Source organism: Lissotriton helveticus, chromosome 5_1, assembly GCF_964261635.1.
Source record: "Lissotriton helveticus chromosome 5_1, aLisHel1.1, whole genome shotgun sequence".
NCBI classification, from domain to species: Eukaryota; Metazoa; Chordata; class Amphibia; order Caudata; family Salamandridae; genus Lissotriton; species Lissotriton helveticus.
In genome coordinates this window covers 612,834,250-612,851,124 of record NC_136065.1, presented here as the reverse complement: position 1 = coordinate 612,851,124, position 16,875 = coordinate 612,834,250, and the positions used below count along the sequence as shown (strand labels likewise).

The following is a 16,875-nucleotide window of genomic DNA, read 5'->3' as shown; positions in this document are numbered from 1 at the left end:
TTCGATTGGCATCCATCATGATTCCAAGATAATTAAAGTTGAGACCTTGGTAATAGGTGTCTCACCAATATCGAAGAGAGGTCCATGAAAGCCATATGTAGGGAACCTCCCGTAGCTTTTACATACTTTCTGGTAAGCAAGTGCAAGTTCAGGGACTCTTCGACGGTACCCACACCTTGGTTGAAAGCTATAATGTACTTCCGAAAAGAAGCTTCTTTCCTCCACCCAGTCTTCCAATTTTTGGAGGATCTCCCTCTCTAAAATCTTGGTAGAGAAATACAAAAGGGAGATAGGGCGATAGCATTTAGGTTGCCTTCTGTCCCTCTTTTTTGAAGATAGGGACAATAATGAATTTCTTCCAGGAACTTGGACTTTCATATCTGAACACATTTGTAAGCAAAGTTGTCCAGAATGTGGGGATTTGCCTAAAACATCTATAGGAACCCCATCTGATCCAGGTGCCTTACCGGTAGGGGTCTTTTTAATAGCCAAAGCTCAGTCAATAGAGTTTTTGAGAAAGTGTGCACTGTCTGAAGCAGCATTAGAGACAGATGGGAAAAGTAAATTAGAACATTCTTGGTCAAAACTCCTTGCAAAATGGGATGCCCAATCTTCTGAACGGATATGACATTCAATTTTGGGATGCTTAGCTTCCAAAAAGAAAGTGAGATAAATACATTCTCAGACATTCTTGGACTCCCTGACTTCTGCAGCTGCTTGCAAATCATCCCAGACCCTCTATCTTATTTCTCTTTTCCTTTCTTTCAGGGTCTCTTTGGAAATTTGACTAACTTATCTCATTGCCTCGACATTGCAAGGTAAAATCTTGCAGATTTTAGATTTTTAGAAGCCGTAGAACATGCATGATTAAACCATCTACAAGAAGTAGATTACGCAGATATTATTTTAAGAATCATCATCTTAGTCACCATTTTACAAAGGTCTACAAAACTTTCTAAAACTTTCTGTGGCTTTGCTTCATCTGATAGGCAACACATCATCTCTTCCTTTGTTCCAATTAATCCCTCAAAAGATGTACTGAAAGTGAGTGGCACAGTTATGACAAAGGGTATTTGATTTAGATAATGGGTGGGCAGATATTTCACTAAATGAAGTGCAACACCATTGAAGTCCTTTTAGGTCACTATCATATGCTTTCAGCTTCTCTTGACTGTCCTCTCTACCTCTCATCCAAGAGTTACATTTAAAAATCATACCAAAAATGTGGAAGTCAAGCTTGAGAAAGTCCACTCTATGTCACTCATTCAGTGGCATTACAGAAGCTAAGGGACATCATGTCAATTATTAACCCAAATTAAGTTCAGAGTTGGAGCACCTGAAGTTACGAATTGTAGGCTGAAGCATTTCTGTTACATTTTTCAGCCTATCTGAGAAACTGACCTATCAAAACAGATCTACTTTACTGATAAGCAATACAGAAACTGGCAAAAATATTTCTCAATTATGCAACAGGCCTAATAAAAACATGAGAATGTAAATAAAAGCGTGTATGTAAATATAGTGCTAATCGCTTGCATTATTATTTTGTATAATCTGTTTGCATACATTTACATAGCAAATTAGGAAGATGCGTCCTCAATTCCAATAACTCTTGCGCGCGGAGTATTAATAGCTGCCCCCAGCTCAGTCATTTTCTGTTTCATATCCCTATCAGCAGGGCTTCAGTTAACCTAATTTTAAGTTATTTCCTACTTTTTAATTTAACTTTGCTAAAAGTTCAGAAGTGAAGAAAAACAAGCGCAGGGATTCAAAACTGAGATACTTCAACTCAGCAGGGTAAAATCAAAACCCAGCAGCACTAAAGTAGTCCCTGCCATGACCAAGATTGAATATGCAGAACAGACACATACATCAAAACGCACGCAGTAACCATTCATGACCATGGCCCTTATTTATGAAGGCCTGCGCCGCCGGCGCGTCACTTTTTCCCATGTTAAAAGTGACGCACCGGCGGCGCAAGGCCTTCATAAATAAGGCCCCATGAGCGGATGCTTCCCAGACTGCAAGTGAGTATGTTGATAGTCTTTTGTTGTGTTTAGGTTCTTTCTTCCTTTTTGGAATATGACCTTCCCTTCCATCACCACAAGCAGCCAGGCTCTTACCACTGAGTTGAGGTAAGTAGAGATGCTGATTTGTAGATCAATTTCAGAGGAGGTTGCTCATAGCTGAGAAAGAGCCAAATCTTAGACAGACATAACTTCATTCTAAGCATGAGCAACTTGGTCTTAAATTTCGAAAACTTTTATGTTCAGTACCTCATGTTATATTTAGACATGTAGACAGTGGCATCTGGCATATACGGAGGGTGGTGGGAGAAAAATTGTAAAAAAAAAAATAATACTTAACAAAATAACCACTTACCTTCCTGGTGCGACGTCCTCTTCGCTCCGGTCTTCTCCAGAAAGGCAGGCACCAATGCAGGACCCAGGAAACTGCACTAACCAAATCCTGGTGCTGCTCTTATGCAGCATGAAAGCAGCACCAGGTTTGGAGGAAGCAGCATCCTTCAGTGCTTCCAAGGACACTGGAGCCCTATGCGTTCTCTAACCCAGCTGTCTAAGAAAGCTAGGTTAGGAGGTTTAAAATGCACATGTCTGGCAGGCCATCGCAAGACGGCTGGCCAAGGAGACATGCGCACTTTAAACTTAAAGTGCCCTGCTCATCACTGCTTTCTGCTGCTGTCTGACTGGCAGCAGCAGAAACCCCAACCCCATCCAGACGCTCGGCTCAAGGTGGGGTTTTGAAAACTAAAATGGTAATAAATGAACTTTATTACCTTTTTTACCATTTTATTTTTTCATCTCTAGGGTAAATTTGATTAGAGGGGCAACGCTCCTCTGTCTTAACGGAGGAGCCGCTCCTGCATGTAGACTTCCTTTACGGTACTTCTCTGGATCTTATGATGAGGGCCTCTCTGACTGAGGGCAGTAATGGGTGCTATTGCCCCACTGGATATACAGGATTCACAGTAGCTGTGCAGATCTGGTGCCCTCTGTTCAGAGACGCAACCAGTTTGCGACTTCTGCAAGTAGGTGGAGTCTTCAGATGAATTACAGAGGTGGGGACACTCAAAGTCCCACTCATGATACGCCATAACTCTGCTGCTTGGATTAATGATAACTTAGATTATAGAGAAGTTCCTGGCCCACATGCCAGAGCACCCCGAATCAGGCCCCCGCATTATTTAGCATCATGAAATCACTCATCCTTTTATTAATATCCACTGTAAGAGACACATACATGCCGGTACTGGATACAGAATCCAGTGAGATGCCTGCAAGAGAAACCGCTAGAACAAGGGCTATATGTAGCTGGAGCTTTACGGAATTCATCCTCTTGTTGGTACTTGGATCCTTTGTCTACACTTTTGTTCACTACCTATTCACTACTCTAATCTGTTTGTGAACTTCTGCTTTGAGAAAACAAAGAGTAGCTTCACCATCAATGATATTGCTAATCTCTGAATGGTTGTATTTACTGTGCTGAGAACCACGAGGCATGAAGTTCTGTTGCCACCATTATTAATTGTTAAGAGAAAAACCAAGGACACGGCAGAACATTTATTCGATCACAGCTTCCTTATGAAGGGCAACACAGCTTTTTCAGAGAATGCACAATATGTTCCCATTTGACAACAATAAGCTCCTATTGGTTACTAACTGTAGGAATTCTTTGCAACTTGAAGGGTCGGGATGTACTCTAGCCACTTTTGTGTTGCTTTCAAAATATGATGAAATGGAGCGAACCAAATTGACAGTGTCAAGAATAGACCTGGCTCTTCAGCCACATTGAAATTTCTACCTTGACTCAATGCCTGACAGTATAATGCTCATAAATACATTGGAAATGCTTGTGGTTAACTTGGTCTTTCATGATCATCTTAAGATGTGATCCAAAACATGGAAGTTTACCATTTCTTGTTTCTTTTTGTAGATTGAATTCTGTTAAATTAGCATGGAACCATGGTTCTTCAAAATTGATGTTATACTTAAGTTGACCAAAATTATTTTTAAATCCTCTGGGAGAACCTTTGAAAACTCAATTTTTAGGTTCAGTTTGACAGCACAGCTCGCTGTAAGATGTATTGCTATCAATTTGTTTAAATATACCTAGAGTGGGCTTGGTCTTCACCCTGGGAAGTGTTACTATCTCCTCTCCTGCAGTTGGCTGTTTGGTTATCATTTTGTCTTCTAGAAAGTGCTTTAATGCATGAGAGACTATTTGAAAAGTGAAACCATCTCACAGGTGGTCATTGAATTATCCTCTCTTTGAATCCTGTAAGGAAAGCAATGCTTTCTTGCCACTTTTTTCCCTTCAACATTGGCAAAGCCAATAAGGCAAACTTTAATGTACATGTGCATGCACTGCATGCGAACAGCATTTATTGAACACGTGTGTGTACGCACATTGGCACATTAAAGCAAGACTTACTGGTTTTGATAATACTCATTTATTAGATATGTTTACTTATTTGATTTTACTTTAAACCTAAGCAAAAAATAAATTACGCTGGCATAATGTGTGTAATTTTGAGAGTTATGTAATACGTTTGTTAAATTCCCCAAATGATGCCACACTACGTCGCGTAATAACACTGCTATTCATGACAAAGTTATAGCACAGGAAACGTAGAAATAATGCAAAGAACCAGAATGTGAACAGCTGTTAGTGACAAATGTGTTTTGTGCTATTTTTGTGCAAAATCTGTTCTTACATTAAAAATTGATGCAAAAACTCATTTCACTTTAAAATATAGTGTAAAGTGGCTGATTTGCATTTCGCACAATAACATGTAATTCTGCACAACTTTCCCAGAAATTTGTGAAATTACGCAAACCTTACAGACCCCTACCTTACAGACCCCTACTTTACATGGAAGAAGTGATTCAGCGCAATTATTTATAGAAAGAAACACAATATTTCTTTCAATTTTATTTCAATCTTAAGATTGACCTGTAAGGTACGGTTTGTATATTCAGGATGCACTTGTCAGACATTAGTCCCAAAGAGCATGCAACTCAAAAGATGCTGTATATACGTGCACCAGTATCTTCCAACTATAGCCGTGGGTGCCAGCTACATAGCCAGCTAATGAACCAGATAAAAATGATGTACAAATGAAATCGGCAGAGGAACCCAGTGTTGCTGGTATTATCAAGACATCTGATAACCCTACTAAAATCTCAAATTTTCCAAGATCAGGACCTTTATAATGACCTTTCTGTGACCAATTAAAGGGCCAACTGCCCCATATTCATATCTAATGGTTTCAGGCTGAAATACCAACAGGACCAACGCACTCGGTCAATCTTATGAGCTAATAAACAAGCATTTGCAATGAAATAGGTCTCACATTTCTGAAATTCTCGTAAATGCGAGACCTATTGCATTGCAAATGCTTGTTTGTCAAAGCGCCCATGTGGCGCTTTCACTTTAATGTCAGTCTTGTCCCTTTCCTTAGACAAGCTGCGTCTAAAGAAATTGGTGTGGGCGACATTAAAGTGAAAGCACGGCATGGGCACCTTTATAAAACAAAAAAAGCATTTGTTTGTCAAGCTGAAAAACAAATCTTTTTTATTTGTCAATTTGACAAACAATTTTTTGGGGGAAAAGCGCCCCATGCCACACTTTCACTATAATGTTGGCCACACCCATTTCTTGTAAAGAAAGGTGCCTGACCGATATTAGAGTCAAAGCGCTGCATGGGGTGCTTTAAAAAAATCAAGCATTTAATAAATAAAGAAAGGAGCACGGCTTGCTCTATTGAAAGTGGGCCATGCTGGAAAAAGAAAGAAAGAAAGGCGCTCTGCCGTTGCAGGAAAGCACATCGTGTCTGGAGTAGAAAAAAATAATTAAAATAGTTCTCACAGACTAAATAAACATACAGTGTAACCACACAAGTAAAAGGTCCAGGCCTTACGGGAGGTTACAAATGCAGACAAAGCATTACTAAGGAGGGACTAACAAACCTATTAATGAATCAGAAGCAACCATTTAGAAAGGACGGTAACAGGAGCCAATTGAAAAGATGGGCAGAGAGTGGGCGGAACGCCAAGTCCGCACCTGAGTACAGCATGCCTCGCATGTGTTGCCCAGGCTCAACTTAAAAAGCAAGTAGTACTCAATTGACTAAGGGTATCCAACTCAATCGAACATACAGGAAGATGTTGTACTATCATTACATTTTCTACTAATTTTGTTGCACAAAGATTGCTTAGTTTCCACCTGTTTCACCGAATTTCTCCTCCCACCAGAATGAATGTTTTCTACTTACAAACATTTGCAATATGTTCCATATTTCCCTCTCCCTGATGGACAGTATCCCACTGCCTGAATGCTGATCTGCAATGATGAGCTTTGTTACAAAGCGAATGAGCAAACGCATAAGCATGATGCCCATCTTATGTAATGGGCAGGTGACTACATCTAATCTAATGTGCAGCTTGGGTGCCAAGCTGTTTTGTCACTGAAAGCAGATGTTCGAAACTGTGAGTTAGAACTGCAAGTGCAGTCATAAATTTCCAAGCCTTTCACACGCCCAATAAATTGGCAAGAAAGTGTGAAAGGAAAGACAAGCAAGACGTTCATTCATTATAGTCTGGAACGTTTTGTTTGATTTTGAGTTATTGTGAAGAAATGTAATTTTCCTGCTTGAAGTAAGCATCTTTTATAAACACTGTGCTGTGGTAAATAGAGGCAGTTTACTTCTCACTTGAAATAATCAAGTGAATGCACTAAGAATTTAGCAGACAGATTTTTTTTCCCACTCATTCCATCACACTCACTTACTATCACCCTTCAGCTCTGATTCAAGAATGGGTCAGATAGCTCAGGGAGTTAACTATCCACAGAAAAGAGTGCCTGGATGTGGTTCTATGCCAGAATGTCAAACATTTGTCCATGGGTTCTGGATCAATGCCACATTTTCAGGATCCTAATTTGGCACTCCAGACATAGTGTTTTAATGCTGGACACTCCTACTAACGGCAAAACCTCAGCTCTTTTTTTTGTTTTTTTAGAATTCACATGGTTCACTTGATTATAATAAAGTATTTTGTACATTGCTAAATATCCTTTTACTTCAATTTTTAAAAATATTTTTCAGAAGTTATTCTTACCATGCCACATAACAGACAATGAATGTGTATGGATATCGTACACGTACAAGGATGTGTTATTCCAGAGAAAATAGAGGTTTATTAGTTAGAAAGAAATACTTGGAATACATTGAAAAGAACCCCCCGCCCCACCAAAAAATTTAATATGATTACAGAACCGTCACAGCATTGAGGCAAAATGGTATGCATTGATGTTGATTGACATTGCGTCACCCGGCTTCCAGGCACTAAATCAAGTTCATTGCGAAAACTGGTCCTTTATATTATGATATCTTGTACACAAGTCCACTAATTAGTATTTTATTGATATTGTGCAATATCAGACCTCAATATTTTGTTTGCTTAAGAATTCCAACTCAACAGTTAGAATCTTAGTTGTGGCTCATTGTAAATTGTCTGTGTGGCACTCAGAGAATTGAGGTCTGATCATGGCTTCCTTGGCCTTATCAAACTGAAGGGCAGATGTATCAAAGCAATTTTTAGTGGCAAGCGCTGCGATTCGCAAAAAAACAGCAATTGCGACAAATAATTTGCTAAACAGTATGTATGAAGGAAATTGCATTGCACAATTAAGGAATCACAAAATTTGCAATTCCGTAATTTTGCGTAAGCATTTAAGGAATCGCAAATTGCGATTCCTTAAATGCTATGCATCAAGCATTCAATTATTGCGATTTCTCCTTAAGAAATCGCAAATTACCACCAACTTCAAGTTGGTGGTAATTTGCGATTTCTTTCACAAATGCACTATTTGGCATTTGTGAAGTTGCCATACGGTCCACATACATGCCCTTAGGGCATGTATGTGCGCCATATGCGCACACATGTATATTTCAGGGGTGCAAAAGGGTGTCCTTATGACACCCTTGCACCCTTGAAATTATTCTCAATTTGCGATTCTCAAATTGCGAATCGCAAATTGAGAATAACTTTACATTCATTCCTATGGGCCTCCTGGCCCATAGAAATGAATGGGAAATTATTCCTTAACCCATTCGGGGCTGATGACGAGCTCAGCTCGTCATGAGCGTAACCTGCCGTGCGCTGATGACGAGCTGAGCTCGTCATGTAACGCGGCTTTTTGCAAAACGCAGCGCGCAGCGGGAAAACCGCTAGCGCGCATCCGGTTAATTGCGATTAGCAATTTGCTAATCGCAATTAAGGAATTTTAAGAAAACGCTAATAAATTGCGATTTTGTATACACATACCATTTTGCAATTCTCTAAATAGCGATTCTCAAAAAATCGCAATGTGAGAATCGCAAATAGGTATTTTGATACATCTGCCCCATAGTGATCAGTGGCAATCTACTTTTGTCCCAATGTTCCACTTCCCTTATTTGCTAGTATTGGGTGGAGTTAGAAATAGATAGCTTCTATTATTGAGAACTGTATTAAAAGTGTTGTACGAATTTGATAAAACAATAACTTATTACACAGCCTGTTGTATCTATATACACTGGACAAATGTGTTCCCCCAAAAAATGTTACATTGATGATCTATGTAGCTAACTTAATGACAACTAGTCAAAATGCGGTTGCTATATTTTTTGCTGTACAATGGGTCTTTTGGGAAAAGTGGCTAACAAAAATATTTTGCATTTAAGTATTCTACAATACTCTTAAGCAAAGTATGAATTTTACAATAACATGTTTAAAAACATTCCTAAAGGTGATGTGGTCATGTAGAAATGTGACCAAATGCCAATTTGCTTCAATTTCCTGAAAATTCAGAGTAACACTCCTAAGGAGCTTTCAGTTATTTTGCTGAAAAATCTTTGTTTTTTGTCTTTGCAAAAAGCTCACTAATTTAAGGAAATAACAGAAGTTTTTTCAATCAATTTCATGAAGTGTGGGGAATCAAAATGCTTCGGTTTTGCACAACTCTTACATCCTGGGAAAGCTTAATAATCACTAACCAAGAGGCTTTCAGACTATTACCTCTTCAAACACCAAAGGTTAAGAAGATGCTCCCTCTTACTATACATTATAAAATTTGGTACCCGCATACTCTGGTTTACTGCTAGCCACAACGCCTACAGATACTAAGACCTAATGGGCCTAGGTAAACCTCAGATTACCAGCTCCCGACATTATTTTAACACATGTGTTGCGGTATGAAGAATGTTATTAGTAACTCAATTACAGACCGGTAATGCATGCCATGGCAATTAATACTACATGGTATTCTGTAGTACAGAAGTGTTTGTAAATTCAAGGCAACATGAAAAGATGTGTCTTCAGAGGTATTTTCAGTTTTGCGTTGTGTAAGAAATTTGCATTCCTGCATGGTCACCTCAGATGCTGCTATTTTAAGTACAATATGTTGCCAGTATTATGATTCTGAGCACTCTAACACTGTCGCTGTGCTTGTCTTCTTCCCATAAAACTGTACACTAAAATTTGTTTCACCCAATTGTGGTATTTAACTTTCCAGTAAGGCCATTCTAAATTCACACAGAAAAAGCATTGATGCTGAGGAAGTTTCATCTCAAGAAAATGTGGCCCAAAATGGTGCATTCTATAACAGATTTTTAATTATATTTTCAATTGTGTTTGTTTATAAAGCATAGTAAATAACCTTACAGTGCACCAGGGTACAGCAATCTTTATTGGGGCTTTTCAATGACTTCCTCACTATCACCCTCCAACAGTGCCTCTCATCTCTTCAAGGTCATGTATTTGATTTGTTTTATAGCGCTTTTCACACCAGTGTAAGGTGTTGGAGCATTTTACATAACACAAACATACAGAGACAATAAATCATAGGTATGTAAATCAGTGTGTAGAAAATGCTACATAAGACAAAGGCGACTACAGGGTGTAGGATTCATATATCCTCATACTGGTAGTTATTTTTTAAAAGTGCTTTGGCTAGGGAGGCACAAACTTAGGATTTAGAACGTAACACAGTGGTTAGGGTTCTATTTACAAATAAGAATGTATTTCTACCCAAACAACCCCTTATTAGCAAAATTAGGATAATGAAAGATTGGGAGAAAAACATACCTTTCTAACCTAGATTACAATTGTAATTTATGAACTTCACAGTGACAAAAGGATCTCTGTGACAACAGCAGTAACCTGCTTAGCTTTGCACATAACTGTTCTCTGATCTGCATCACCAGTATTATCTTGGCACTTTAATTGTTGCCTGAAAACTGCTGGATATAAAAGGGACTCTGCAGTCCCTTCAAAACTGCTGTATTGCTACTAAACCGCCCGCTACCAAAAGTGGCCTTCCACCCTATGGAGGAAATGCCTGATGCCTGGTACGGCCAGTCCAGCCTTGTGTGGAGGGGGGCCCTCCTGCCCTCCTGCCTTTCTTACTACTCTTCTTCATCAGTCCACCTTTAGTTTTTAACAGGAAATCAGTGCTTTTTTATTTAAATAATATTAGTTAAATGTTATTTTTCAAATGTTCCACAATTGATATAATTTTCAATTTTCGATTTCCTAATGGCATGAAGTGCTTTTTTTCTACCACAAAGCAGAATGAGACACACATCCTTGTTACTTATTTCAAGGCACCAGCATGTGTTTTAATATGCATGAAAGGCAAATCAGGGTAACACTAAATTGATTTATGGTCACATCTGTTACATTTGGTGCCATGTTTTGGCAATCGGTTTGTGGAATCTGGAGAGACATTTACATTATTTAATAGTTGAATGCAGGCATAAAGTATAGGCTAGAAAACGTAATGGTGTAGCAACTTTATATGTAAATATATTACGGCTGGGATTCACGCGGCCTAGGAGTGTAAATATTAACAATAGATTTTCTTTTTAAAATGATAATGGAAGGTTTTTATACGTACCGAGGAACCCATCAGATAAATGGCTGCTATTACGTCCAAAAACACTCCAGCCCCAGCATAGTATATCTGACACAAACTACCAATACAATTTGGCTTTGTATCAAACTACAGATTTAAAAAGTTTTGGAAAATGTGCATGTTGTATTTGCAAATTTGCTACAATCCCTAAGAAATCATACAAACTTCCAAGAATTTGATGTGTCTTTCTGAAAAAGTAACAATAATGGAGATAGAAGTGCCAGAGTGGTAGAAAGGACAGTCAGGCCCCGCTTTGCTGCCTTCTCTCTATTGTTCTGGGTCAAAGTCTGCTGATGATTAAAAATAAGTCCCAATTCCCCAAAAAAGACTTCTACTTGCAATGACTGGCTCAAATTAAGCATTTAACTTTCCGAACTAAACTTGCAAAAGTTTCACTGATCTTTTTTTTCTCACTTGTTTACACTCTTATACTCTGCTATTAGAATTTTGTGGTGCTATTTTCAGGCAAAGACTGCACGTGCATAAACAGACTTCTTTTAACCAAGGGTTATCTCATTAACATTTTTGAGAGTGACTGGCCACGTATCTCAGGGAAGAGGTAAGTTTGTAACCAGAGATGGAAAAGGAGCCATCCAGTGTGTCCATTTTGATTGTGAAACCAGAAGACTCTTACCCCAATCATGACTTTCCCTTTTTACCAAATTGTATAATTCGGAGGAAATCATTTTATCTCTCTGCGGCTCCGTTCCCATGTAGTATGCCAAAACCAAGAGCAAATAGAAAAATGTTATTATCCTGTAGTTAGTGCTTCACTTAACAATGGAACACTATAGCCGTATAGCTCGCTGCCGAGGCCTATGCTGCTTGTCAAACGCCTAGACCCAGAGTTATAAGCCCGAACCGCAGTCAAAAAGCCTATAACGAGGGAGAGGGCTTTTAACAACTGTAAAAGTCCAAGGCAGAAGGGCTGTAAGGCTATTAAAACACTCTACACAATGAGGATAGAATGGTCTAAGTTTAAAAGGGTGGAACAGAAAGACAAACATTGGAATGTTGGAGCAGAAGGCTTACACCAGCCAAGTACTCCATTGTCTTCAAACGAGCTCTCAGTATTCCAATATTCATAGTACATTTAAGTCAATGTTGTAAGTGTGGAACGTGGCAGCTTGGAATCAGCTGCTCTTCTTTCCAAAGATGATCAAATTAGTGCTATTCAGTTAAGTGCTTCGACGTCATTCTAACATGGCAATCAGCAAGTTACAAATACCTAAATATGTCAATATAATAACCACTATTGTAAAGTTATAAGAGATGATGCAGTTCCTAATGAGTTCTGTTATTGCTGTGGTTCTCGACTGCTGTAATTATAATATGCTCTTTATATTAATCTCAGATATCTAGATATTTACAGTGTCACAAAGAGTTCACTTCTGAAGGGACTTTGACAGAGTAAGAAAGATACAGGCTCTCTTAGGCAGAATTGGGTTACGTGATAACCTGGCCAGAAGTGGTTATCACTTTAAAGAAAGTTGTTAGTAACTTTGCAGATGCCTCACGATAGCAAATGCAGTAAAGGTGAGCCCCAGAAGCAGTGCCAAGCTCTGCAACTTTGCATACAGGACTCTATTTGTGCCTATTCATAACATTAACTTTTTTTAAAAGATTCACTGCTCTTCAGAGGTCTGCTGTTATCCTCAGAGATAAATTTGTAAAAAAAAAAATGCAACCCTACCTTACAGGATCTTGCCCTTGCTTTACCTTATTGGCTTTAAAAAGTGTTTGAACACATTTGCATTGGGATTGTTTGAGATAGGCACATACTCTCCAAATCGCCCTCTACAATTTGTGAAATGTCATATTAAAATACACATTTATGTCATTATTATGGGACCTACTTAGGTACATTCCCCTAGGTTTCATTTTAAAATGAACAAGAAATGTTTTACTCTGCATTCATTTTACTCACAATTCACGTGATTCAGAGTTTGGTAAAACAAGGTCCTCCGATCTTATGCAGATGTAATTTTTCCATTATGTGACCAGCCTTATACTTGAATATAATTTTATTATGTTAGTCTGCTTGTGAATTCAGAGGTAGCCTGTGCTAAGATGCTCCAACTAGTATCTGATGTACTACCACGCGCTGCCAAAGTCAACATGGGTTAAAATCACCTCAAGGCCGAGAAAGCACATGACACAGTATTTTCAGATTCACTTCATGTGATATTTCTTTTTCTATTGGTTCACAAGACATTTTGCTCATAAGGACATATAGATATTCGTTTGTTTATTGGTCTGTACATCTGTGATTCTACTTGTATGTGCCCTTTGAATCAGAGGATACTTAACACCATGTGCTGCTAGGTTGTGATGGTGCTGGGGTAGGAGATGATTGAGATGGAGTATTTTATGCAAAATAATACTTCCCATCTTAGCTTATAAGGATATGGCAAGTTATTTTAGTGTTCAGTTGCCTCTATATAATGATAAGCTCTTTTGATATAGTGTCAGACATTATGACGAAAATTAAGTATGTTTTATTTATTAATTCATGTATGCATGTATATATATATGTATGTATACATGCATTAGACCTTGGGCCAGATGCATCAAGCAGTTTTTGCTTTCGCAAACTACCGATTCGCACTTCTGCCTTTTGTAAACGCAAAAAAAATGCCCTTCTGATGCAGGAAACTCTTTTTTTGCGATTCGGAAACCTGTTACTGAATCACAAAATGGGTTTGCAATTTGCTATTAGTAAGGGGCTGTTTAGGGTGTCCCTTCCAAATACTGAATCACATCGGTATGCACAAATGTTTTGAGACCGAAATGCGGTCGCAAAACATTCACATTTTACCACCTACTTCGAGTAGGTGGAAACCAATTTGCAAATGGGAAGGGGTCCCCAAGGCTGCTTTACAAAAAAAAAAGATTGCTTTATTAAAAAGCAATCATGGACATGGTGGTCTGCTGACCCCAGCAGGTTACCATCCCCGTGATTTTTGCAATTCCTAGGGGGTCGCAAATTGGAACCTACCTCATTAATATTGATGAGGTAGGCCATTTGCGATCCCGTAAGAATCGCAGAAAGTGCTAAACACACTTTCATGCATTCCATTTTGCAATTTTCTAATTTGCAAATCATAAGGATTCGCATTTTGGAAATCACAAAATGGTTTGTTGATGCACCTGGCCCAAAATCCCTGAAAGTTTTCTATAATTTTTTTTTAATGTTTTCCATGTTACTGATTCACATAATTACAAGTGGCATATTTTACTTGATATTGCATTCCTAAGAGTGCTTGCTTTTTCTTTATTGCATACTGAGCTGCAGATTGCAGATGAAGTATTTCATAAAAATCTTAAGAGAAAAAGGGATTAAGTGTGACACAAAAAAATTGAGTAAAAGGAAGAACAAGAGGGATTGACGCACTCCGTAGACCACTTCCCCGCGAGATCTCGGTAATCTTCAATTTACACTTTCATTTTATAGAATTGAAACAATTTCAGTTCCAATGATTCACAGCAAGATCTTTTGTATTTCTCAGTTATCTGATACTGATAATAAGCATTGATAAAGCCAATATTTCTGGCTTCTATTCGGCTTATGTTTGATTGTTGTGCGAAATGTTGGATGAAATAAGAAAAAGCTCACAGATCGGCTTGAAAAATAGTGAGCAGGGGCATAATAGTTGAAGCATAGGATGTAGTTCACATATTTTAAGCCAAGTCTCTAATTGCATAGTCCACACCTCTTTGGATTATTCTACAAATGATTGCTCATCACAAGGACAACACTCAAGCAGCTGACAGCCCTTTAAAGCAGTGGGCCAGAAGAAGTCCTGAGCATTAAATCAGAAAAGCCTGGAAAGAGCCCGGGCTACTAGTGGTCACTACCATAATCACATAATTACCCAACTTAAATTTATGTATTTCATAACTGTTGACAGGATGCTGACGCTGGGCCACAATTTTAAACTATTTTCTTTTCATTTTAATCTTGTGGATCAGTCAACTAATTCTTAATGTGCGGTGACCTACATTTAAATACGTGGTCACTATTTAAATATCAATGGATTCCCACCTTTTAGAGGTCAATACTGTGAGCACCATTCAGCTGAGTAACACACGCTTTAAAAATTACAGGATTTGTTATACTGCAAGTACTTTTTGCAATTGAAGGAATGGTCCATTAGAAACTGCACTTGCATTTAGAACAGCTAGTTCATGACTACACTTCAAAAACTCAGTGGCTAGAAAGTATTTTCAAATGTTCAGCTTGTGAGCCAAAGATATAGGATTTCCCCATTTCTGGTTCACAAAACTTTGCGAACTATAAAATTGCCAAATGTGAAACGCACTTATTTTAAAGTGTGCTGAAAATGGCACGTGTTTTACACTCCCATTAGCCATTTTTTGCCCAGACTGAATTATATATCTATGCCCATCTCTCAAATTGTCTCAGGCTCCCTATGAAGAGAAGGCAATTTTACTCTCTGATTCTTCTTCCGAGTTGAAAGATTGATTAGCCATCAACCTGTCGTCTGGGTACAATATATGGGCAAGCTCTCCAGCGGGTTGTAACCAGTCCTCCCGCTGACATTGGTGTTTCAGGGAGAGTCTGGTCCATTTCTGACTTTTTGTCTTTTTTTATATAATTTAGAGCTGGACAGCCTCGGCTGACAAGAGAAATCGATCACTTTGCCAAAGTACAAAGTGCATTGCACGTTACATCAGCCCACTCTATGTTGATAAGTCAGGCCTGTCCTAGGCTGACCTCGCGGTGTCCATGATGATGCGCGCGTGCAACAAGTCACCTTCATGAAGAAGACAGAGCAAGATGGATGCCGTACTATCAGTATATTCAGTGGGATTGTAAAACACCAATATTCATAAATTGATCACATCTATTTGCCGTGGCCAGATGTTAACTGAACTCTCACTAGGAACAAAGGCATCAAAAATAAATACATGCATTTTGCAATTGACAAAGATCCTTTAGTTTGTTCTAGATCATTTTAACTAATTCTGTAGAAACTATAATGTGTAGATGTAGTAATTTTATGAAGTGGCCTGATTTATAGTCCCACTGAATTTATGGAACTGTCCCATGCAGGACACTGGTCACTAATAATGAGAACAAGTAGGAAATGCTGGAAGATAATGTAAATTGTAAATTGATACTTGTATAGCGCACTACTCACCCGCAAGGGTCTCAAGGCGCTTGTACGAATACCGCTGTGGAACCCATCCTGGCTTTCCCTGTGAGGTGTCCACTCCTGGGCACCCCCAAGGTGGAGGCCAGGCATCCTTAGCGTTGTGGGGGCCGTTGTAGTGTGTAATGTAGAGGTTTGGGCATCCTATAGAAATAGGTAAGTACACATGAGTGATTGGTTGAGAGAACGAGATAAAAAGCTGCCAAGTATCTACAGCACCTAGAGATTCTGAGCGTGCGCTTTGTTTGCAGACCTACCATATGTAAAATGGACCACACAATACAGAACCCATAGATTTTGGTGACCAGTGACCCCTTGAGAAACTGACAGGCCAGCAACGGAAAACATATTTGATGGACATCCAAGTGAATCTCCTTATATTATTGTGAAACCTCACTTCTGTCACTGAGAAAGTGAAGCAGGTCAGTGTGTTGTTCGCATAAGTTATTTTGCCATCATTGGACAACAAATAGTTGAATAAAATGAAAACAGCTTACATTGGGGCTCCAGCCATGTGTCAGTAGCACAAGTATGGGCTCAGAGCAACTCCTGCCCCAACTACACCCTTGACTCTGTGATGAGTCTATCTATCTATCTATCTATCTATCTATCTATCTATCTATCTATCTATCTATCTATCTATCTATCTATCTATCTATCTATCTATCTATCTATCTATCTATCTATCTACCCATCTAGCTATCTACCATCCGTCGTCACA

At 38.8% G+C, this 16,875-nt stretch overlaps 1 protein-coding gene across 1 annotated transcript in view; it reads left to right on the top strand.

The window, feature by feature from the left end:
* Nucleotides 1–16,875, top strand: part of CAMTA1 (calmodulin binding transcription activator 1) — a 3,172,802-nt gene that overhangs the window by 1,835,325 nt on the left and 1,320,602 nt on the right. The gene's annotated exons all lie outside the window — the stretch shown is intronic.